Source organism: Ochlerotatus camptorhynchus, unplaced genomic scaffold (assembly GCF_037179485.1).
Source record: "Ochlerotatus camptorhynchus isolate MF236.1 unplaced genomic scaffold, CSIRO-AGI_Acam_v1.1 ptg000244l, whole genome shotgun sequence".
NCBI lineage: Eukaryota > Metazoa > Arthropoda > Insecta > Diptera > Culicidae > Ochlerotatus > Ochlerotatus camptorhynchus.
Genome location: NW_027040734.1, coordinates 156,520 through 180,131, shown reverse-complemented (window position 1 = coordinate 180,131; position 23,612 = coordinate 156,520). Strand labels below are relative to the sequence as shown.

The 23,612-nt window shown below is 39.3% G+C and overlaps 1 protein-coding gene and 1 long non-coding RNA gene across 4 annotated transcripts in view; one reads left to right on the top strand and one right to left on the bottom strand.

The window, feature by feature from the left end:
* Window positions 1-2,169: 2,169 nt before the first annotated feature.
* The window catches only part of Pi3K21B (phosphatidylinositol 3-kinase regulatory subunit alpha), a 121,473-nt gene continuing 100,030 nt past the window's right edge, over window positions 2,170-23,612 (top strand). For all 3 annotated transcript variants that reach the window (XR_010517793.1, XM_065226074.1, XM_065226073.1), the window contains exon 1: window positions 2,170-3,080. The gene's annotated coding sequence lies outside the window, so the exon portion shown is untranslated. The remainder of the gene's footprint in view (window positions 3,081-23,612) is intronic.
* On the bottom strand, window positions 3,087-7,641 carry LOC135704659 (uncharacterized). Its single transcript, XR_010517794.1, has 3 exons — window positions 4,343-7,641; window positions 3,973-4,111; window positions 3,087-3,614 (listed from the first exon to the last, which is right to left on the bottom strand). It is a non-coding gene; the product is annotated as an uncharacterized LOC135704659 (long non-coding RNA).

Here is a 23,612-nt window from a genome sequence, read left to right as displayed (position 1 = left end):
TATCCGTTTATAAGCGTATCTTGAGAAAAAAAAAGACATTCTATTCTCGCTGTTTTATTTTCGTTATCTTTTAGATTCTGTCGAATTTTTGGAGGACATCCAGGAGGACAGCCCTGATAACAAACATGAGAACACGCAAGGTATCTCTGGCGGCAGACAAAACGACAGCTGTGAAGATATTAATCTTCCACTGAAGAGTGCGGAAGGTATGAATAATATTTAACCACAGACAAACAGACGTAGCTCTTCATTTTGTATCATCGTTCATGCGTTTAATGATTGATTTGAATATTATCATTTGAGCGAACTGCTCACCGGTACAATGTTTTCAAGTAAAACTTATTCAAAGAGTTACGTCTGTTTGTCTGTGATTTGACTTTATTTTTCGCATACTATACAATCAACAATTTCGTTACACTAGTGTATTTAGTGGCACACCATATGGAAGCCAAAGGAAAAAAATACGAAGAAGATGCTGGCGAAGATCCTTTGCTGATTCAATGAGATATGATGTGTAGTTTTGTTTGTTTGGCTTTACAATTTGAGTAATCTGATATTAAAGTACATGATTCGAATCCCTACTTGTTTTTTTTTTGTCACAGTAACATAGAATTCACACCTGGGTCATATATTTTTTGAAACGTTCGAGTAGAAAAGTTCGAAGTTTGGCGCGTTAACTTATCTGACTCGATCTCCAGACGTAAAGTAGTGTTGTTGGCCTTTAAAATTTATATGAATTGGAGACAAAATGAGGGCACTTTTGGATACCTACGGGCACTTAGATAGAATTAGAACCAGTGACGCTTGCAGTGACGTCTTGGTTACTTCACTGCACTTTGTTAAAATTCTGGGATATTCTTTTAACTGTACGGCTTTACATATTGGACCAGGAATTGTCTGGAATAGAAATAAAAATCTGACTTTTATTCGTTGATGTGGATTTGATGATAATATAGATGTGGGATGTGGATGTGTCGTTGACCCTGTATTGGACTTGGAATAGTTAAGGGAATTCCGTAGAAGTTCATTTTTTTTTATAAAACGTCAGGGTACTTCGCTGAAAATAAAATAAAATTCTTCGTTCGGCAAGTGTTATACATCGTTTATGAACAATTTTAACGTACAGTTATAATAAAATTTCTTAAAATTTATTTTATTTACATAATCCATTGGAAACAAGATTGGAAACATTTCGGTTTGCAAGCATCGGTTTGCAATTGCGTCTCCTTTCATCATTTTAGGACCACCGAAATCATCTTAGCAACAAACAGTTCGATTTATTCATTTTAATAATGAGAAAGTGAAACGACGAACGTACACTTTTCACGGGTTTCTCAGCGCTGTTACTTAAGTCAAACGGCATCTCCATAGAAATTGGGTGACTTAAGTAACATCGAAAACTATTTTGATCGGAAGGTGATTACGTCAAAAAGCAATTTGACTGGTAAATAAATTTAAAAATGGGATGTGATCAGGTACAAAATACACCAAACTTAAAAATACATTAACACGAAAAAAATACAAAATACACCTTTTCAAGTCGGATAGATGAATCGAAAATACTCAAGTTGACAGGCCCAAATTAACGCGCCGGCTCGCAAAAGCATCATTGGTCTAACGGGATTGATTGTTAACCATAATCAACTTTCAGTCACATGCAAAATACGTATATTAATTGGGTACTATATTACAAAGGTACCTAATGGAGTAAGATCATTGGTTTCCACCTCGGTACAATTTTTTTTTCTAATGCGCAATAAATTTAAAAAAAAAATCTCGTCACCCTAATGCACTTGCCGTGCCTCCACTCCGACAACTGAATGTGACTCTGGCTATTTTCCACACACGCACACAACGATCATTTCCAACTTCAATTTTGTTGCGGCATCTGCTCTGTGTGGCGTGTTTCTGCGTCCGGTCGGTCGATCGGTCGGTGCCTGTGTTTGTGCAATGGGAGCCTGCTAGCTATAGCCAATGAAATGTAAACAGGTGAGGCTCAAAGAATTTGTTGTCTCTTTTGTTCCTTTGCCGTTTTAATGGATGATGAACTATGACGTCATACCCCGTACACAATTTAAACTGCGGGAGAACGAAAGCGACGACGACTTCCAATTGCCACACCTGTTTACACTCGTTGAGCTACAGTCGTCCACTTTGTCGTCGCTGCGATCATCATCATTCACTCCGAGCCAAGATGGAAGAGATGTCACTTCGCGATTAGTGGTGGACCAAGTCAAAATGATGGAAAACTAGTACTTTTTGGGACCGCAGCCGGTTTCAGCAGTGCTTATCGAGTGTTTCGAAGGTTTCCCCTGCCGCTAGGTGTCGAAAGTGTCCAGTGCGAAGTGGAAAGTGCATAGGAAAAGTGATTTTACGGTGGCCGTATCGAAGGTGAAAAGTGAATATTATAATCAAGATTCCGTATTTCGCGAGTGTTGGCCTGAAGGCGAGGATTCCATTTTTCCTTTCCCGAGTCGCTCGGAACGGTGCGAAGGAGCAGGAAGAGAAGAGCCGTTTTTAATTCTTCGTTGTGTGCGTGACATATTGCGACGGTGTTGCGCGTTCGGTGTATTTTTTTTATTCGATCATCAGTCGCCCGGTTTCTAGTGTTGGTGTGATATTCGAAACGCTTCACGGCAAAAATCGCGAATCAAAAAGGAGTTTTTTTTTCTCCTTTGATTGGAAGTGTGAAAGGGTAGTTGAGTAGAAGAAGGAAAAAAAAGGGTGAAACACACAGAGGAAGAGAATACGAAGCCCGAGGGGGAGGCGGTGAAGGAGGACGCGCAGTTAGCCGTCCGTCGAGTGAAGACGGGTTTTGGCCGTAGCGGTGTGGTCGTGCCGTCGTCGCCCGCCCGGTTGTCTTCAGCAGCTTCACACTGCCTGGTGAAGTGCTGGCTTTTATACGGCTGATTTTCGGATTTTTTTTTTTGCTGCTGCTTGTGGTGCCTACTGACGACTCTGACTGTTTCCAAAACCAGTAGCCGCAGTAGCTCGGTAGAGTGGATCGCGGATTTGACATCGCTGGCTCACATATGTATTTGGATACGATCAGCAGCCTGTAGCAATAACGCAGTAAACTGGTAAGTTATCTAAAGTCTTACATCTTGTATTTTTCAATCAATGGGTAGTATATTCGGTACTTAAGGAAGTGATGTTTTTCGTAATTCGAGCGAAAACTTGTTTGTGGACAGTTTCGTTGATTTTTACAAAATCGCTTTAAAACAACGTTTGATGAAAGGAACTTAATTTTATAGGGCAACTATTTCATAATTAAAAGAAAGTAAACTATGAAGCTTCTAGCCATAGGATGGATGACAGCTCGTGCTTGTCCCGTAATAACATTTATGGCTACCTAGGTATGACATGGAACGGGACAGTAAGTCGCTATGCTGATTGTTGGAGTACTGATGAAGCTTAATAGTTTGCTCTTTCTTAATTAGTAATTACGATCCATTGGTCACTTATTTTTCTAAGCAGGTCAGCGAAAACTAACTACAGTGAACTCTCCATAACTCGACGGAAATCCAGGCTACTTCGAGCACTTCTATCGATATCGTTCCTGATTTGATGATCCCTTCAATATAATAGTTATGCCGCGGATACACTTGTATGACCTAAAGAGGCTAAATTTATAAAGAGACGACATGTCAAAATTGGAACAATCGAGTGTCTGTCAATTGACCACTTTGTCAAGCAGTTTTGGCGTGACTTTCTACCAGCGATTTCACAAAACTGGACCAACTAATTTCTATTTTTTTATGAAACGCACAAATGTTGGCTACTTTTCTCGAGGTTCTAGAAGAAAAACTCTCAAAATAATGTTTCATTTCAAAGTTCGAGTGGTAGTAAACGTCATTTTATCTGCTCGAATGAAATGGTTAATTTCATAGGAAAAGTCATTCCAATCGAGCAGAAGACCTGTCAAATGGATAAGATGTCGCCTCTTTATAAATTCAGGCTCTTTAGTATGACCTACTATGAGCATGATCATTATTTCTCGATTACTTTTTCGAAAGGACGTAAACAATGCATTTGATCGTCGATTTGGCGTTGCTGACAGCTCACCCAGGCAAGCTAACACTACCATCAGATAGGGAAAATTTCCCCCTACCTGATGTAGAGAATAGGACTAATATATCGGTTATAACAATTCATTAGAGATCAATAGTAGGCTAGTTGATAAAAAGGACACAATAAATCAGTCTTAAGAGTGAGTTCGTAACGAACGGAAGCAAAAAATAAAAAGTCGTCTGTTTAGTGAAAACTAGAAAAAAAAGAAAGAAGGTTCCAGATAAAGCCGCTTGGAAATGGATGGTCCAGAAATTGAGTCCGGTCACGACACCTGATAGTAGATAGACGATCAAATTCATTGTTTACAAAAACTGATACGTCTTTTCGAAAAAGTAATCGTATGTATAATAATTATGAGCACTATACAACAACTATACAAAAACTATAATTTATTATACAAATAATGGTCATGTTCAAAGTTTGTGATACAAGTGTATCCGCGGCATTAGGGAGATCAAGTTAGGTCAGGTCATATGGTGATGAGTTCCATCGTAAATAAATTTTATTGTTTATTTTTTTGTTAAATCGGTAGACAATTCGTTTTAGCAAGCTAGAGCTGATTGATCATATGTTTCCCTGAAAGCTTATAGAAATATATAATAGAATCACAGACAAACAGACATATCACTCGCATGCTGTTCATGGAACATGCATTTAACGGTGGATTTAAATCTTTCTTAATTGGTAGTACCGCCACCTGTGGCGCGCATAGTCAATTCACGTGTGTTTGACTTTACACACTACCGTCATCTGTTAAGCGTACTGCCCATGACGGTGTATTCAATAGATCGCGGTAGTGTTTTATCGATAATCATTCCCAGTGAAATATATTCAATGCCTTATGTCTATTTATCTGTCGCACAACTGATAACTGATATATTTTGATAAATATTTCGTCTTCAGTTTCAATTTGGAACACGAATAGTTAAGTGAGTTGTAGTGCTATAAATCAATTGATTGACTATTTTCATTGCAATCTACTCTCCTGTATGAAGACAGATGTTTGCTTAATTTGTTGAGATGAGCACTATTTTTGTGAAGATTTAAAATCTCTCTATGGTCAATGCTTTTTCTAAGGACTATCTTAAGTTCAGCCTGTCCACATATACCAAGTTTTGTCCAATAACATTTTTCAAACAAACAATCTTCCTTGAAATAGGGAAGCCAAGTTGTTGAGCTGGGTCGTACTTTCTGACGGTACGCCCCACGGATCATTCTTAAGTGCCCTGTTGCTTAGCCCGGTGCTCTAAATACGAATATCATCTCTACGCAGACGACCTTCAAGACGTAACGAATAGGCTCGTCGAGTCAATCAATGAAGATCTGCTTGCTATCGAAATTCAAGCCACTGGAAATCATTTCTTTCCCAACCCAAAGAAGACGCAAGCTTATAGTTTTCTGCCGAAGCGGTGCCACAATCCCTCAGAATGACATCCGTTTCTGTGGCCAGACTATTGCTTTGTCAGACAAAATGAAATGGACCGATCAAATCTACAAGGTTACAAAAAAGGTCTACAACAGTGTACTTCCCAGGACTGTCAGCCGCTCTTGAAGTGCGACACATCGTACTACCACAGACAAACAGACGTAACTCTCGCAAGTTGTTCATCGAACAAGCATTTAACAGTAAATTCAAAAGTATCTCAGTTGGTAATACCGCCACCTGTGGCGCGCATAGTCAATTCCCTTGTGTTTGACGTTTACACACTACCGCCATCTGTTCAGCGTACTAGCCACCACAGTGTACTCAATAGATGACGCTAATGTTTTAGCGACGATGTTCTACAGCGCGAAATATTGAATGTGTTATGTCAGTTTGTCTGTGCTACTACCGTCGTATCCTGTTGGCTTATGTTCGGAGCCTACCATGGGAACCGTCCAGAGTACATTAGGAAATGCACACCTAGGAGTCGGAACGAGTGAGCTTGGCACCGCAAGTGCCCGATTAAGTATATTCGGATCGGATCTACCGAGAACGCACTACCACTACTAGCTACAAGGTATCTGGAGTTTTCAGAACTTTTTGAAATCTCCAAAACCTCACAGAACTCCCCGGACATGTTTTATGAAATAATGAATAGGAATTTTTCGGATTGGAAAATTTCCCGACTTCCCTGGGCCACACAATTCAAGAGCCACATGTGAAAAGAGCATATAAGCTTTTTGTAAACAAACCAACAACTTCATCGGGAAGGGGAAAGTTTCCTCTATCGGGTGATGTTGATGGTTTGCGTTGGTGTCAAATGGGTGGCGAGAAAAGGGCATAAGAAGGTTTGTTTACAAAAGGTTTGTACGCCCTTTTCACATATTGTGCTTGAATTATACTAATGCAATAATGGTACAGGCATCGCAAGCTCTCAATTAATAACTGTGGAAGAACACTAAGTTGGGAGCGCACAATAAGCTAATATTCGATAAGCAATAAGCTTGAAATGCGAAGAAGAAGAAGAAGAAAACCCAGATGGCCATGGTGTCTCTTAAATATAAAATTACTAAAACAAAAATCAGTATCGCTGAAAAACCCACCAAACGAAAGGTTAGGTTTGCCCCTTTCTTGTGAGGCTAGTATTGAAATGTTCTATCTCTAGAACAATTATTCTAGATATAGAACTGGAATTAGGGCGTAACAGCTTTTGTAAACAATGACTTCTCTCGATGATTTCTACGAATTCAAGGCACGTTCACGCAAACCAACATAACCATCGGGTAGGGAAAGTCTTCCCCTATCCGATGATGATGTTGAGTTGCTTGGGTGAGCCTTAACTTTCTAGAAATCGTCGAAAGAAGTCATTGTTTACAAAAGCTGCTACGCCCTTATTCCAGCGATATCTAGAATTTTATTTTTTTTTCGTATTTTTCAGTGTAAGTCACATCCAAATAATATTTGTCACGCCCTAAAAATGTGTGTCTCAAATGAAAGAGGGGTACCTAAGTCTTGGTTTGGTGGCTGTTCCGGCGAAACTGATTTTGTTTTTATAATATTATTATTGTACAAGAACACCGTGGATCTATGAAGCACACTTAAAGCAACACAAACGTGAAAAACTTAGAACAAACAATAACGAAACAAATGTCAAAACTGAACAGCAACTAGGCTAAATTACTTGAAATATAAGAACCAATTGTAAACTCATAATGATTCAGTTGCGTCGCGTAACCTCACTTTTTATCTGTTGAACAATTTTGAAAACGTAATTTAGAGCCATTATCTATATTCAAATTTGGTCCCAAAATGCAAACACTAAGAAAATTTCAAAGAATTTCGTCAATAAAATGTGTGGAATTTCGTGAGTGTAGGATCTTCTAGTTTCAGAGATTTGTATCGATTTGTAAAGCATTATTTATTTGTTTACGTTTTGAGAGTTATTGAACAAGTAGATTCAGGTTAGGCCGACGCCACTGTAATCAATGAAAATAAAACATCGTTTACTACCTACTACTATTCCGAACTCCGCTGAACCTATCTGTCATTCGCCAGTACCAGAGTTTCACCGTATTTTTGGTTTCACAAACACTGAGAGGACAGTTCACTAACTACTCAATAAACACACACACACACACATACGAATCAACTCTAGACTAACATTTGAAAAAGGCGGAACTCCAAAACAACCATATCGAGAAAATCGCTTCCGAATTTCGATGACCTAAAAATTAATCCTATTTCATGACTTTCCATTTTCTGGATGATTTTATAAGCTTGACATATAGTTAATAGTGTAATCTATCATCATGCATCACTAAAAACTAAAAAAAAGTTTTCTTTGTCGTGAAATTGAGAAGAAAACATCATACGCCCTGATAATTTCTTACATGTTGTTACCCCCCGGATCTTCCATCCTTTGAACTGCCAACACTGGTGATACGCCGTGGAAGTACACGCATTGGGATGTTTTGTTTGTTGTTCCGCCTTGGTTCTTCGTTCGCAAATTTTGTGAGAGTGGAATTACGCCCGGAGATTTTTTGGTCTTCTTTTTGTTCGTTGTTTACAATGTGAAAATTGTTCAAATCGGTTTGATCATCTCTCTTTACCAAACTCCCCCGTTGAAGAGAGATGGTGAGGGGTATTCCCTCCTGCCACCACTGGCAAAAAGAGATGATCGCCGACTCGCTTATGTACCGACGATGTGTTAGGTTGAAACAGTTCTACCGATTTTTACCGCACTCAAGTTGTTATCTGAAGGAAGGCATCCAGTCGTAGGTTTGGAAAATGCAGCTATTGTTACCTCTACCACGGTATGTGCTAATGTCATCGTCGACTTTCATCTCGAAGGGACGCTTTCTACTCTCTATATACAATTTTCACACTGCCGTACTCTAACGGAACTATCATCTATCGTATAAAAATTACCACTTTAGTCTGTTATTTGAAATTAGCATCTTCAACTATGATTCTATTATTTAAATAGCTTTTGAAGAAGTTTATCATCGACTTGCTTTAAAACTTATCATTACGTTCAAGCTTAAACTTTCAACCTAAAAAGTAAAGTAATCAATTGGATTCGGCGACGGTGATCGCAGAATCGAGCGAAAATTGACAACTGAATATAGCGTGGCTAATTGCTGAGTCGTTTTCAAGTATATTTATTTGTAACAGGTAAGCGGTCGTTCAGTAGATTCGTTAGCTGATCAATCTTCCTAGCATTAAACACTATGTTTTAAAAGATAAAATTAATCCAAATGGGGAAAAATGCTTTCTCGCTGATTTTATAGCGTCAGTCAGATCTTCAGTTCAGTTCAGCCCTTAATCTACGACTTTACACTCGGTGAAAACGTTTTTCATATTCTTCGAGTTTCTCACCTAATTCGTTCTTTTGCTGTCAATTCGGAGTACATGTGCAATCATCGGCTTGGTAGAATTAACACTTGTTCAACTTTGGTCGAGAATGCTGCAACACCGCACGAGATTGAATGTGGAGCGATACAGACAAGCACGGAACAGACAAAATTCGGTTTTCCGAAGGAAGAAGCTTCAGCAAGAAGACCGAGATCGCGAGGGGATGGAAAATCTGTAGCACGTAAACGACACACGGAAGTTCTACGAGAAGCTAAATAGTTCGCGCAAAGGCTACATGCCGTAAGCCGATATGTGCAAGGACTTGGACGGTCACCTTCTCACGAACGAGTGTTGGATTGTGCCTCCTACGGACATTTTTCAGACGGATCAAGAACTGCAGATCGTTATCTATTATAGTTGAATCGAATTTAACCTCTCATTTCGGTACTGATACAGCTCTTGCTTCAACTATAGAAGTAGTCTGAGATTCAAGAGCATACGTTTTGCAAAGGAATGTTTCGATCAAAGCTATATTCCATAAAGTAGAGCTGTTGTTGGGATTAGAAATTATTTCTTGGGATATTTCAAAAGTTACGGTAAGGTGATCAGAACCGAAGTCAGCATGGGTAACCAATTGGCTACAAAGTTGACGTGAATCAGTTAAAACCAAATCAATAGTTGAGGGATTTCTTGCTGAAGAAAAGCATGTTGGACTGTAATATTGAATAGTGTAATAACCTGCCGTACAATCATCAAACAGAATATTATCACTGGAATTGATCAGCTGCCACTGGAGCTTTGAGTTCTCCCAGAAGTAGTTTTCGACTTCCTTTGAAAGTATCCCCAGACTTGCCCGTAGGTGTATCCTAACTTATACTGGAAGCTTCTTCCGAAGTTCTTCTGGCTTCCCCTGCGATTGTCTTCCGATTTCCCGAAAAATTGCAGTCGACATTTTTCAAAAAAATGTTTGTTGCTTCTGTTTTTGTGTTTTTCGACCGTTTCCGACAGTTCGTCCAGACATTCCGTAGAAGTTTTTTTTAACTCTCCCCGAAAATTTATTCCAACTTATTTCAAGAGAATATTTGCTTTCTGCATGAATTACCTTCTGCCTTCCTTTACATGTTTTTTTTTTCAGATCAGCCGTTCCTTCCAACTTTAATTGATTTCCTCATTCTATATACTCTCCACTTCAAAATTTCCCGGATATGTTTTCCCATTGGATGTGAATTAAATTGTTTCGGGAATTCCTTCTTAGCATGTCTTTTGTGAAATAATAGTTATTTCCCCGGAAACCGAATCCAATTCCCGGGAATCAGGAAACGTTACTTCTGGGTAATTTATCAGAAATTGTTTCTCGGGATGACCTGTCTAGGAAACACCAATTGGAAGATAAACTCCAATAAGTCATTGTGGATATGTTTCGAACATTCCAATGATAATTGATGAATAAAAGTAAAATGGTATCAATAATAAATCTGTTCGTAAAAACAGTGTTCTCGATAGGGTTAATGTCAGCTTCGGCATCCATTGGCTGTTTTCAGCAACCAAAATTTAAAAATTTAATTTCACTGTATTTCCCTATCAAAACACTTCGTTCAATGCAGTGGCGTCGCCCTAACCTCAATTTACCTATGCACCAGCTCTCAGAACGTTCACAAATCTCAAATATTACTTGTAGATAAATGTAGTGGATAAATATTAGAAAACTAAAAGGTTCGGTGTATTTTTAAATCGATTTGAATGTAATTATTGCTAGATATCACGATTTTAAAGTTGGTGCACAGATAAAAAGTGAGGTTACGTCACGCCTTTGAATGTATTCATACGATTCCTTCAATCTGATCACATTTTTACGACTGAGCAATCCTGTTATGCCAGATTCATTAAAATAAATAAACGCACTACAACATACGGCTGATTTCGATTTGTCGGTAACAGAATAGCTAGTTAACAAGCAGTTGAAATGTAAAGGTTGCTGAAGAAAAAAGGCTGCCGACAATAGCCACACTCACCTGAAAAGTTTGGAGTGTTGTAACAATGTTTTCAAACTATTTTGGACAATTCTGTCAGTTGGAATGGATCGAGAAGCAAGCAGCAGATAAATGTAAACGAACAAACACGTAATATGTGTGTGTCACGCTGAGAAAATGGTAATAGAAATGCGGATGATGCTGAGATTGACGAGAATACGTAAATTCCCCTCAGTAAAAATTGCCAATCTTACTATTTTTTAAATCTGTTCGATTTTGACATGGTGCCAAAATCAAACAGATACTGTATTACTGATTTTTCAAGAACAAATTTATGGGATGCTTAAACCATTTGCAGGGCTGGTAGCGAGTCACTTTTTTCAAGCCAATCACTAAAAAGTCTATTTTTTTCTGTGACGTTTAATCGCTTTGTGACGTTTAATCGTCTTTCTCTATCTGCAGAGTGTATACTCATTATTCAAAATAAAATACCTTAGTTTTCCAGTTTTTTCCAGAACTTTAACTGATAAATTCCAGGCTTATAATAAGAAAGCTATTTTTAAATGCGTTATAAATATGTTTTTTTTTTGTAGATAAAAAAAAACAGCAATTAGCCCATACGTTTTTAAGACATGGCAATCAGTTTTAAAGAAACAGTTTTACAATCAATTCCATTGATCATCAGTGTTGAAGTTGATTACTTAGGGTAAATTATGGCTTCGGCACCCATTGACTGTTTTCGGCAACCGAAATTGAAACGTTAATTTCACTGTATTTTCCCATCAAAACTCTTCGCTGAATGTATTAAGCCGATTCCTTACCTTTTCAGCTTCAATCTGATTACATTTTTACGACTGTGCAATCCTGTTCTGCCATATTTTTCTTTAAATGAAATATACACACTACAAAATACGGCTGATTTCGAGTTGCCGATAATAGAACAGCTGGTTAACACGCAGTTCAAATGGAAAGGGTGCCGAAGAAAAAGAGACTGCCGACAATAGTCACACTCACCTGAGAAGTTTAGAGCGTTGTAAAAACATGTTCAACCCGTTTTGATCAATTCTGTCGATGGGAATTGGTAGAACAGCAAGCAGCAGATAAATGTCAACAAACAAACCTGTCATGTATGTGTGTGACGCTGAGAAATCGCTAATAGAAGTTCGGACGCTGCTTAGATTGACGAGAATACGTAAATTCCCCTACTTATTTATCACTTTAATAAAGTTAAAAAAAAAACTTTCTTAATTTGAGTAAGTCCAAGATCTAAAAATATGCAATGTGTTGAAGTTTTGTATTCCATGTATAAGTTCAAGATACTGAAAATTTTCAAGGTGCTTAAAAGTTCGTAATTAACTTTATGGAAGATTAGAGATCTTCATTGCAGTCCCATCAACTTCAGAACAAATGTAGGAAGTTTGGAGAATTTCTGAGGAATAAAAGGAAATGCTGAGAATCCCTAATAAAAATAACCATAAAAGAGAGCTTAACGACGTGTTCGGGGTATCATCCAAACCAATTGTGGGATAGTTTACCCATCCGGGATACAGTTCGTTTGTGGTATTTGTTTATTAGGGATGTCAGTGAAGCTCCATAAATAAACTGCGGGAACATAAGGGAAGGTAACACGCTGAACATATGGGGAACTTACTGGAAGCTGTAAGAACCTCAAAGCGATTCTTTTGGCATCCGAGACTTTTCAGGAACTTTTATGAAGTTCCTAGAATTTCAGAGAATTTCGCAGGTGTAAAGCGAACTTTAAAGGTATTGTGCAAATTTTTAAGAAGTTCTAAGCACCTCAGAAAAGCTAGACAGATTAAAACTCTATAATCGTAAATTTAGATGAATTCAAGATAGTTCCATGATGTGCTGAAAAACGAATCGAGAACCCTTAAGATGTTTCGTGAATTTCAGGGAAGTACAGAGACCTTCAGAGAATTCATAAAAACTTCAAAAATATTTCAGAAACTTCACAGAAGTCCAGAGAATTTCAGTGTAATTTAAAGGTGTTTACGGGAATTCTATTTATTTCCGAGCAGAACCGAGATCTTCAATAGAACTAAGAGCTTTATGGAAGCTTCGAGAACATCAAGACAAGTCAGAGAATCAAAAGGCAGTTCAAATAATTTCAAGTAAATATTAGAAACCTTAAAGAAGTTTCGAGAAACTCAGTGAATTTCCGAAAACTTCAGCAAAGCTCCGAGAGAATTCCATGAAGTTATGAACATCCGGAAAATGTGAGAGTATTTTAAGGGTGTTATATATCATGGAGATTTAAAGAACTTAAAAAAATTCGAAAATTTTGCTAAGTTAATTAAAGAACATCAGGGTGTCGACTACCTGTAAAATCAGGGAATATCAGGGAATTCATTTTTGGACCTGTAAAATCAGGGAATCTCAAGGAATTTCATTCAAATTCAGGAAGATATTTCGTAATCACAGAAACTTAATAAGTATGACTGACCAACGTAATTAATCGGTAAAGTTTGACGATGGTTATACATTTCAAATTTTTAATTAGAGTTGCCTTAATAGATGTTTCACCCAGAATATTCAAAAATTGTACCCCCTGATTCTCAATGTTGATTTCCACTAACTCAAATGAACAGAATGAGTAAGATAAATATGTATAGAAAGGTCAACATCAACGATAGAAGTGAACAAGGTCACATAACTGTATTTTAGAAGATATACTGATCTAGTAGGTATCAGTGCTGATAAAAAAAAACATTTCTGCTAGACTCAACTTAGCTAAAAAACTAGACAACCTTAACAGATGGACAAACTACCTGCACAAATTTGAATTTTGACACAACAAAATTCTCTTGTGCAAGGCAACCTGTGAGTATCGAAGTTTGTTTTTCTTCATTCGTGGTTAATATTAATATTCGTCTGGGGTCGACACTATTAAATTTCATATTGCCCAAAATGAATTTGATTATTTTGCTTTTGAGGATCGATTCTGATTTTGACAATTTTGGGTTGGTTAATCAAGCACTGGTGAATATCAACAAACGCGTATTCGTTGATGTATAATGAACTATATTTTCGTAACAGCGAAGGTTTTTAAAATAAACGCAATTTGCTGGGTTTAAAATGGTAAAGAAGCGTGTGATAGTAAATAGTAAAAACAGACAGGTATCAAATGTTTTAAATATTGAGAATTAACATTAACTGAACACACCAAACTCATTTCGGAGGCTGAAATAGCCACTTCCATTTGATTAACACGCAGAAGTCACTAATAGTGATTAGTTGGCCTATAATACTGGGGTGACTGTATAGTGTGATTAAAGACAAGTGTTTCATGTGCAAGGTGTAGGGGAACTGATTGAATTTCTGCCCCTAGCGTGGAATTCGGAAACAGTTAGAAAAGGACTGGTGACGAGAGATGCTCATGCCAAGGACCTATTCTCGTATCATGGAGTAAATCGAGGTAAGAAATGGATCACGGAACTTGCTGAAAACTTTACACGAGTAAGCAAGCCTTTTTTTTTTGTAGATTGATATCGAGATGGTTACAGTTTCCTTCACACATCGCCGCCAATCTTAAAAACATCCCGGTTACTGCATGAACTTATTACCTGGCGCTGACCTCGTTTAACATTTGTGAATTTAGAAAAATGTGGTACCTTCCTGTTTTTGGCAAGACGTAGTTTTTGTCTTTTATGCATTCTATAAAATGTATCGAACGCTTTATTTAATTTGAGATTGTACTAGACCATTCTCCAAGGGTTAGAGGTTCATGTGCTATTTCATGAAAAAATGCCCAGAAAACACTAGTACATATCTGAGGAAAGCATTGGCTTATGAGTGTTACCAAAACGGATAGGTCTGGATTTTTTTTGAAATTCAGGGAATTTAGTTATCTTCATTGAGTCGACAACCACCACGAACTTTTAGCATGCCGCGATATCTTCAAGAAATTCTAGAGCTCTAAATTTAGATATTTTTAGATAGGTAAATGATCTTAAGTGAAGTTCCGCGTGCTTAGAGGACGATCAGATAGCTTCAGAATAATCCCATTAACTTAAGCAAATTTGTAATGACTTACAAGCAGTTCCGTGGAATTATAGGGTATTCGAAGACTTCTATGATTATCAGAAAATTTTCTGGATTATTGAAAAAAATTAGAGAACTTTAGGTAAGCATAGATAAGTTCAGGGGAAAGCGAGTGTTAATAATGGTTTTAATGCTTAAGGAACATTTTTGAAACTTCAAGGCAAATTAACTAATTTCAGTTAAGTTGTGGGTTCTTAAAAATACTGATAAATTCAGGGCAGTCTAGAGATCTTTAAAGAAATTCAGTGATCGTTTAGGCACCAGGAAAGTCTAGACTATTGAAGAAGTTTTAAATTAGTGTCGATAATCATGAACTTCAGAAAAAAACTTGAGAACTTCAGTGAAAATCATAGAATTACACTGGAGATATACGAGGTTTTTTTTACGCGGATTTCGGAATTTACGCGGTTTTTTTTACGCGGGACGCATCAGTAAAAAGCGACTCCAGTATTAATTATTTCGTTCTAATTCCATGAAATCTACAGGAACACACAAGTTTCAGAAATTTAGATAAACTTCGAAAACTTCACAGAAGGACAGTGTTTTTTCAGAGACATTTCGAGTACTTCTTAGAAATCTATGGACCTTAAGAGGAATTTGTATGTACATTAGCAAAATGCGGCAGCATTTGAAGTTAGTTTGGTAAGCTCCGAAAATTGGAGGAATTTCAGGAGGAGGTCAGTTCCATTAGTTTCAGAAAATTAGTGGGAAATTTAAAGCAGTTCCCAGATTTTCAGATAACTTCAGAGGTTAATTGAGTTAATTGAGGTCTTCGCATAAGTTCACTGAAGCTTAAACATTTTTAGGACGGTTCAATTAAATTTAGCGCAGTACAACAAGCTTCATGAGAACTTCAAAAAATTTAGAGAAGTTTTGAGAATTTCAGAAGAAAAAAAAACTCAGAGCAGTTAACATTAGAGAAGTCAAATACATTTTAAAGAAGTTAAGAGAACTTCAGTGAATTGTTAAACCTTTAGAAGAGATGTATAGAAAAATTGAGGAAAATTTAATAAGTCCTATAAAGTTCAGGAAAGTTTAGGAATTTGATGAAAAGTATTGTGAGCATCATGCTAGTTTCTCAAACAACAAAAGAACTTGAAGGCAGTTTCATTAACTTCAGGAAAATTTTGGGAACTTTCAACTAGTTCTGAAGACCTCAGAATAGTCAATTCCATATTCAACGGAGATTTCCATTGAAATATTTCTCAAAATTTCGATGAAGCTATCCTCCGAATTCAGTTTTCCTAACTTGTAATTCTCCAGAATAAAAAACACTTTGAAAAGATTCTCCGAATATTCATTGAATTCATCTCACTCCTTCCCTTGAAATTCTACTCACATTGAAAGTCTCCTAAGAATTCATTTGCATTTCTCCTCAGCAGTTCCTTAGATTTTCTTCTCATTATTTGTTTGGCAAATTCTACTGAATTTATTTTTTTTTCGAATTCCTTTGAAGATGTCTTGCAGTTATTCTCAGATTTAATTGTAATCCTCTTTTTATTATTTAAAAAAAATCAAGGACTTATGCTCCGGATTAGTTTTCTCCCACAAACTTTATGAAATTATCCTCAGAATGCCCTTGGAATTCAGAAATTCATAAGAATTTTAATTAAAATTTACTTTTAGTTCAATTCAGAGTTTCTTGAAATTCTGCTCAGAACTAACTATCCGGCTTCACATTAAATCTAAAATTCCTCAGAACTACCTTGAAAAGCAGATTGCATTTGATGTTTTTCTGAAAGATTTTTTTTCCCAGAACACCCTTGGAATGAGGTTCTTAGAAAGTATAATAAAATTCCACGATTAAAGGCTCGTAACTGTGCATGGAATTTGACTCCAGATTCTTGAAAATTTCTTGTAGGTATTGTAGCTTTTTAGTCCAGAACTAGATCGAATTTAAAATTTCTAAGAAAAATCAAGATCAACAATTGAAAAGGCCTCAACTCCATTTTGAAAACAAACCTTGTAAGGCCATTTTCTCGCAAACCGAAGTCCGCCAACGAAAACCAACAAAACGAACAGGTAGGGGAAATTCTCCTCTACCCGATTGTGTTTAAGGTTTGCGAATGTAGTCACTTCGCGAGAAAATGGCCTTCCAAGGTTTGATAAAAATGGAGTTGGGGCCTTTTCAATTGTTGGTCTTGAAATGTATGTTCCAAAAAAAAAATTAAAAATAATTTTATGCCTCTGTTTTTTTTTTTAATTTATTTGTTACTGTTTTTTTTCCTTTAAAAAGGCTGAAAGCCTTGTATTTCAGCCATTGGCTGGTTCGCCTTGGGAACACCAGAAGGGAGTTCCAAAAGGTTTGTAAGAGCTGCTACAGTGTTTTTATAACCATTAACTCCATTAACATAAAACACAAATCAGTATAAACATAAAGGACATATTAAAATAAGAACTGGCGTGGTACATCTGCGTTAATTCAGTTGGATTTCCAATTGGATTGCGGTAAGTAGTCATCAGGGTTCAGGGTTGAAACGTATCGTGGTGTATGCCGGTAGTAGGAGCTAGAGTCCGGTTTCCTTCAGGAAGATGAACAGCGTAGCAGTCCGAACGGGATCATCGGAGAGGACATCCCGGATGCTGCCGGAAATATCGTAGCTTCTCGTGGTTCCATCGTATTTCGGGCATATGCAGATGAAGTGCTCGACGGTCTGTGGGATGTGGCAGTGGTCGCATATCCTCCGGAAGGGTCCGTCCCCCTTATAGTTGTGGGAGACGTTTGTGTGGCCGGACCGGAGTCGCGATAAAACGACCTGCTCACGGTGGAGGGGTGGATCCTCCCATCTGCTGGTGTCCCCTTTTATCTTCCGTATAAACAGTATACTTCCGGCGAACCAGTCCCGGCTCCAGGATTGGTCTACGGTCTTGGTGACCCACTTCTTCAGATCCTGCCGGGGGACCTTCCGGGTATATTTGGTCATACGACGGCCTGATCTGGCGAGATGATCAGCTTCCTCATTCCCTTTTACACCGCAATGTCCAGGCAACCATATACCGTGCTGGGTGGCGCGTACTCTTGGATGGCCTGTATCCAGGCGTGCCTGCTGGTTGCGGATTCAAGTGCAGTGACTACACTAGCAGAGTCTGTGAAAAGTGCGATTGGCCGTGTATCCGGGGTAGTAAATGCGATAAAAGCTGCGGCTTCTTTGGCGGAAAAAATAGAGCACTCATCCGGGAGCCTGTGACACTCCTTTAGGTGGTCACCGGAGATGCCGATGCCCACCCTTTTCTGGACCACGGAACCGTCCGAATAACGGATGGCGTATCCAGCGTACTTCCTTCTCTGCAAATCCAATACCGCCTGATTTACCGCAGAGGGATTGGAACCAGCCTTGAAGTGTCGTTTGATGGTGTGGTCGGTCTTGATTGGCGGTTTGTTCCAGCCTCTGGCTCCAACCCAATGTGTCTTGCACACTGGGGGGAGAGCTCGGTTGGAGATTTCCCTGAGGAACTTGTTGGCCTCCTTCAGGAGGGAACCTTCCTCGTCTGTACCTGACATTATCTCATTCAGCCCGATGGCGCGTTTGCATATAGTCCCGGTAGTCAGGCGGTCGAAGGGAAGTACTCCTCCCTCAATGCAGGCGGCGATCCCGGGGGTACCAGGAAGGAGTCCGGAAGAAATCCGAAGTGCTTGCTGGTAGACTGGTGTAAGCCTTTCCACCAGGCGCGATTTGGCAAGGTTTACTATAGCCTTCGCAACATTGAAGCGTGAGGTCCGGTTGGCGTTAGGATGTTGGCCTGCTAGTGTCCTCAGGATGTTTAGGCGCTGTTTGCAGGCACTCTTTACCTCGTTCAGGTGCGTGTTGAATGTAAGAGAGCGGTCGAAATGCACACCAAGTATCCGAAGGGTTTTTCTGAACGGAATTACCTCGTCCTGGATGCTGATCTTCGTGCTGAGGATCCGGTGATTCGACGGACAAATAAGAGTGTACCCATTTTTTGCTGCGGACATCTGGAATCCCGCGTTTGATGCCCAATTCGAGATGTAGGCCGTGGCTTGAATAATTTTTCTTCGAAGCACTTTAACAGTCTCCTTAAAGGGTGTCCACGATGAAATTGCCACACACAAAATTGATTCGCAAAATTCGAGTTTTCATCCGATTGCCATCAAATTTTCAGGGATTGAGAAATAACTATTAAACTTCATTTTACCATTTTACTCGTATTTTATTTACAGTCCATACGCAAATGCCCACACCTTGGCCTTAACCCCGGCCATAAGATTCTGCACAACCTGTGAATCAACCGTTTTTTGCATGTAAACCCATACTTTCTTCAGTTCCTCGACTGTCTTCACTACCTTAGGTCGTTTAAGAAGGTGCTGCTTCATAATCGCCCAGTACTTCTCGATGGGGCGGAGCTCCGGAGTGTTGGGAGGGTTGAACATTTTCGGCACGAAATTGACCTTATTGTCCGCATACCACTTCAGCACGTCCTTGGAGTAGTGGCATGAGGCCAAATCCGGCCAGAAGATTGTTGGGACGTTGTGGGCCTTCAGGAGAGGAAGCAGCCGCTTCTGGAGGCACTCTTTTATGTACACGTGTCCGTCCATCGTGTCCTGGGTCACGAAAGGTGCACTCCGCTTCCCGCACGTGCAGATGGCTTGCCAAACCAGGAATTTCTTCGCAAATTTGGACATCTTCTGAGTGCGGACATGCTCCGGAATGCTGAACTTATCCTTGGCCGTGAAAAACAGGTTGCCGGGGATCTGTTTGAAGTCGGCCTTCACATATGTTTCGTCGTCCATGATGCAGCATTCAACTTTCGTCAGCATGTTGAGGTGCAACTTCCTGGCACGGGTTTTGGCGGACTTGTTCTGCTTCTCGTCGCGATTAGGGGCCTTTTGTACCTTGAACGTTCGAAGCCCAACCTTAGTTTTGGCCTTCTGGACAAAACTTCGGCTTAGGTGCAGCTTCTTAGCCACATCCCTAACGGAGGCGTTCGGATTTCGGTTGAAGGCCCCAACTACGCGGTTGTGATTTTTGGTGTTGTACGGAATACTTTTTCCTTCACTTCTGGGCTTCCGATCGGTGGTCAACCGTTCCTCGAACCGCTTAATCACTCGCGACACCGTGGAATTCGCGATTCCCAACGTTTTAGCGATGGAACGATGCGAGAGATCCTTGTTCTCGTGATGAATGCGCAAGATTTTATCACGCACGAGCTGTTCTTTCGACTCCATTTCCGCGAGTTTTGATCACAGGACTTTAAAACTTGCAGGATGTAAATAATGTCATAGTGCAATCCACCCAAATTTTCATTAAATTCTACCCAACGGTTAAAAAGTTAGAGCAATTTCATAGTGTGGCAATTTCATCGTGGACACCCTTTAATTGCCATAAGGACGATGTCGTCTGCATACACGAAAATGAAGATTCTGACCATTTGTTACTGTAGATTAATCAACTTTGGATCTATAATGTTCAAAGTGTGGATGAATTCTCTGAGGTATTTTAAGGAAAACTAAAATTTCCTGGGGATTCCCGATTTTCCACACTTTGACTTATACCGTGGGGTTGCATAAACTTTCGATTTAAAGGTTCATATCGTACATAAGTGTTTAACATAAGTGTAAAACATCAAACATTTATTTGGTGTGCCATCATAACGACTACTTTTCTTCTCTTAGGTAACTTTTTAGTCAATATTTTCACAGCTATAAGTCACTATTTGGTCACTTATTTTATCAACATGATCACTAAAATTACTATTTTTGACAGCAGTGATCGCAACCAGCCCTGCATTTGTGTTATTTGAAAGAAGCGTAAAAATTGATCAATCAATGGAAAAGTCACTACTATTTTATCACTATCAGACTAACTGATGTTCCCGGAGCATGACCAAATTTGTCAACCGTAGCGGTTCTATTTTAGCTACAAAATCACGAAACCGTTCTTTTTTGGCACCGTGCCAAAATCGATCTGATTTTGAACATTTTTTTTTTTATTTTTGCTCCTTGTGATTACAATTTTTAATAAAAGATTAATTATTAATAATCTTCTATGTCGACCTGTCGATGACTCACGGTGGTCCAAAATCAACGAAATCATAATTTTTTTTTTCGTTCGATTTTGGCAACACTAAATTTCCTGTCTTGTTGCCCCAAAATCTAACAAGTACTGTACTAATCATGTATCAACGTTGTATTGTCGCTTTTAACATTACTGCTCCTTTTATTAATTAAAACAGAATGACCCCGTAGCATATGTTTCACCAATTTCAGAATTCTCGTCTCCCCTTACGGTATAGAGGTATCTTGGAGCTAACGAGTTCAAGAGAATAGAACGTTCTTCGGGGCTCCAAAGTGTAGGTCAGAATGGCAAATCTGACGACAAACTTCCTTACTGTTCTTCTTTCTAGAACTTTTTTTCTATTTTGATGTTTGGTTGGGCCAAAGTTTCGATATAGTTGCCTTCAGGTTGTTGTGAACATGTCATTTTGATTTACAGTTAAAGTTTATGTGGTCTTACTACCGCGGCTAAGACCTCCTTCTCCGCTCCTCACGAATTAGTTTTGGTCCACTCTTAAAGCTCTAACAAGACTTGATTGGAATTAACATGTAGATGTCATGGAAATACTTTAAAGAATTTTTCCACATCCAATAATCCTAATGAATCTCTATCGAACCCCACCGCTTCTGTCAAGCACCACACTTCCAGTTCCAGTAGTAGTGTAAAGTAGCTAGTAAAGTGCTAACTAAGCTAAGTGTATCTACTGCCTACTACTGGCCAGTCAGTGGCTGTGGCTCTCCGGTGTACAATACTGCGCTGCTGCTTGATGGTAAAAACTGACAGTGGTGGTTTTTCGTGCGTCAAGGGGAGCGGATGGGTCTCGGGATGGGGATTGGGGGGTCAGAGCGGAAATAAGGCGATTTTTCTCCTAAGCAACAAAAATTGTAAATGGTTTTCGACCGACCAAACGAACGAATGTACGAACGACGGACAGCTAGCAGCCAACAGCAGCAGCAGCAGCAGCAATAGAGGAGAGCAATGAAGATTCGCACACAAGAGTTACTAGGGGTGGTAGTGTGTAGTTTTGTAGCTGTAGAAGACTGCGATGCCGCCGGAGTCAGTGCACACATGCATATTGGAAAGGGGCGATACATAAAGTACGTCACCATATAAGGTGGGAGGGGGGTTCTGAAATATGTGACAAGCAATTACAAGTGGGAGGGGAGAGGTTAAATTTTCCAGAAATTTTACGTGACGTACTAGATGAATGCTCCCTAAAAGAGTTGGCTATAATATGTAATCCACCATCAGAAGCGCTGCTGTTGCTGCTGAATTCGGCGAGGGGTGCTCGCGAGATGCAAGAAGGGGGAATCAGCAGTACCAGCAGGTAGCTGTAGGAGCGAGGAAGGTCGGGGGAAGTCGAGCTAGGGAAATACGACAAGGGAGGACACAGTAGTTCATAGTTGCTTGCTGAGGATTGGGATGAATGACGAACCTGAATATATTCAGGTTCGTGCTTGTATGATGATGATGATGATGATAATGATATTGATGTTGGTTACACAGGCCAAGATGAGAAGAGGGTTGTTGCGGGTGGTGGACATATCATGACTCGGTAGGGTTGGAAGAGGGTTGTGCAGCGCACGGAGGGGTAGAAGCGAGCGGGGAAAATGTAAATTGGAAATCAAAGAGGAACACGAAAAACTGGTACGAGTGTGAACGAGAAAGTTGAAGAGTATGGGAGCATCTATCTAGGGAAGGTTGGCGCAAGAGCGAGAGAGCAGCACGTTGAGCAGTCGGTGTGCGGAGAAGGAGCGACGCGAGTATCGATCTCTTTTTGACAGCTGGCTTTCGAAATAGTATGTGCGGTGGAGGTATAATCGACCGACCGACCAACCGAATGATGATCGCAGTAAAAAGCGCTGAGGGGAGTGATGATGGAAATAGTGCTGGGTGGTAGTTTTTTTTCTGTTGAAACATCGTTATTTGATATTATATTTTCTAGGTAACTTTGGGTCTATTCATCACCGACTTTGCCTGCTATAATGATACACAAATTAGTGCTGTTTACAGCCTTGAAAAATTTGGATTTCTCATGGAATTTCATAGTCTCAACGAATTTTTCAAGTCGATAATACAGAAGCGACAAGATTTTGTCAACCCCTCCGCGCAACAAATATTCTTTCAATAATTTCACATAATCGTTAATCCAATTGAAAGACAATTGACACCATCTTCAACCAGAGGTTGTACAGACTGAAGCACTAGACAACACACAACACCCAGTAGACCGGTAGGGAAATTTTCGGGTTGCGAACAATTCCACCGGCTGGAGCGGGAATCGAACCTTCACTTCGTGGCACTCACAATACTCGCTCATCAATCAATGTAGATCACGAAGCCCACACTAGGGAGACCACTGAAAAGCGCTTGTATTTCATGAAACATAAGAAAAGATGGTCATAAAAGGGGGCTGACAAAATCGGATCATTACTGTATTACCATCAGGGTTGCCAGATGGTTTTTAAGCTTATCGGTATCAAAGGTTTTAAAAATTAAAACAATAAAACTAAAAAGGCCCTTCCAGGAAATGAAAAAAGAAGCTTTTCTGGAGGAAGTTTGAAGAAAATTCTAAGGAAATGTCGAGAAACTTTTGGAAGAAAACGGATGACACATTCAGACGAAGCCAAAAAGGTTTCGGAAATCTGAAGAAAATTCCAGGAGTAGCCATTTCCAGCCATAGTAGATGAGAAGAAGCTCGGAAAAATATTTCAATAG